The sequence below is a fragment of the Penaeus monodon genome, chromosome 42 (genome assembly GCF_015228065.2).
Source record: "Penaeus monodon isolate SGIC_2016 chromosome 42, NSTDA_Pmon_1, whole genome shotgun sequence".
NCBI lineage: Eukaryota > Metazoa > Arthropoda > Malacostraca > Decapoda > Penaeidae > Penaeus > Penaeus monodon.
Window position 1 is genome coordinate 21,732,294 of NC_051427.1, and position 2,500 is coordinate 21,734,793.

Sequence of the window (2,500 nt, forward strand, 5' to 3'; positions counted from 1 at the left end):
AGTAAATAAAGATTATAAGTAACAGGGATTAGGTGGAGGTCGGGGTGGGGCGAGGGGAGGGAGGGGGAGGGGAAGGGGAAGGGAGGGAGGGATGTAAAGGGAGGGAAAGAGGCTGAGATGGGTCAATGTTGGATCGGGTGGGGGGGGAGGGAGGGAGAAGGGGGAAGGGGATGCTAACCTCCCTACCCCCTTCCCCCTTTCCCCTTCTTAGCCGATAAACCTCCTGCCTCCCTCCCCCCCTACCCATCCCCACACCCAGGGGAATGACATGGGCCATAATTGGTCATCGACATTAACCCATCGACCTCTTCTGACCATTGGCCCCCCCATACCCCATACCCCACCAGGTGACAGTAGTGGACTTAGGTGGAGGCCGTAGGTAGAATTCCCCTCCCCCCTCACCTCCTCCCCTGCTCCCCTTCCCACGAGGGTCCTCAGCGGGTGTCTATAAAAGCACATTAGACCAAGGGGATAAGTGACTCGTATATGTACTCTCGGGTGCAAAAGTCCGACTACAGCCTGGCAAATATCTCTAAGCGTCGTCCATAGATGTCGCAGCGTTCGTTTTATCCGAAGGTAAAGCGAGACTGAGGGGGAAGGCGAGGGGCAATGGGCAAGAGGGCAGGAGGCAGCAAACGAGGGCACATGGTTTGCTGGCAAGTACTGGGTATTCTGTTAGCATAAAGTAACATTCATTTTCATTGCCGTCTCTCTTCGGTAGACAGAAGTAATTGGGCACTAGATGTTCTGCTGCCCAGTGTTTATAGATTGATAAATGGCAGTAACTGCAGAGCGAAAGAGTAGAGATATGGCAACGGGGTATGGCAAAGTCGCCGCGCCACCAGGTGTCCTGAGCCGCGAACTTTTGCCTCACAATCCAGGAAATAAGGCTTTGGAAAGTACGATGATGCGACAGATAGACGATCTACAGCATGGGCATGGGAGATTTATCTGGAAAAGGAGGATGCTCTCACACTCAAGGGCAGAACGAAATATAATCATTTGTAGGTTTGACGATGGAATAAATCGTTAACAAACTTACATTATATATATAATCATATATATATATATATATATATATATATATATATATATATATATATATATATATATATATATATATATATATGATTATATGTGTGTGTGTGTGTGTGTGTGTGTGTGTGTGTGTGTGTGTGTGTGTGTGTGTGTGTGTGTGTGTGTGTGTGTGTGTGTGTGTGTGTGTGTGTGTGTGTATGTATTATATATGATTTGCACACACACACACACACACACACACACACACACACACACACACACACACACACGCACACACACACACACACACACACACACACACACACACACACACACATCACGCACACACACACACACAGATATATATGCATATATATATATATATATATATATATATATATATATATATATATATATCGCGAGTATTATTTTTATAATGTTAGTTCAGTCTTCTTCACAATATAACGGGGTAACCTAATACAACGGACTAAGGCGGGGCAGAAGCGAGGAGAATGGGCGTGGCTTCATCCCCCGTGTTTATGATATTTCCAACCGAATGGACACTTGTGCAGAGTAGCTAAAATCTGCACAAGGACACAGGACTTATCATGGTGATGTAACTTGATTCTACAATGAAAGGATAAACAAGAGGTAGATCAGTCAATAGATGATAATAGAGAGGAATTCATTGTTTATTCGTGTTCACAAATCCCAAATTGTGTGAAAAAAAAAAATCATGATGTATTTTTCGAAAGGAGAAAAAGTATAAGAGCTGTTTGAACTGTCAGGTACATCATTTTTATAATAATAATGATGAAAACAAGAATAATGATAATGATTCTACTTATAATGAAGATAAGTATAGCAATGAATATGTATTTGTGTCCGTGTATGTGCATACATTTGTATAATGCCAACGAAAATAATAATACAAATAAAACAACGTCGACACATATTACTTAAAAAGGGATGGTGCTTATCTGATCCGCGATGTCACAATATATTAAAAATGTCTCACATATGCGTGTTTTCCTAATGCCCTTACAACTGTTTTTGTGTCGGAAATGTGCTAAGGTTTGTGTAGATGAAATTTGAAAGTACTTCAGTTTTGCATAAGATGTGAGCATGAATACGGTTTGTAATAAATGCATGACTCATAATATTTCTAGTTTATAGTATTATTATTACTATCATCATTATTACTTGTAGTTTCATTATCATCATCAGTAACAATATCATGATTATTATTAAATGCAGTAATAATCACAATGATATCAATAATTCTTACTACTGTCATTATTATTATTAATAAGACTACTATTAATACTGCTACTATTATTATTGTAATGACCAATACCATAATCATCATTGTCATTCTACAGTCATGACATAAGTAATCATCATTATCATGATTATCATTACTGATATTTTCGGAAGTATTTAGATATATAATTATCTACAAAGGATAATTTAGCCATTCGCA

The 2,500-nt window shown here is 39.8% G+C and overlaps 1 protein-coding gene across 1 annotated transcript in view; it reads left to right on the forward strand.

The window, feature by feature from the left end:
• The window catches only part of LOC119599201, a 31,271-nt gene that overhangs the window by 14,585 nt on the left and 14,186 nt on the right, over positions 1-2,500 (forward strand). The window lies entirely within an intron of this gene.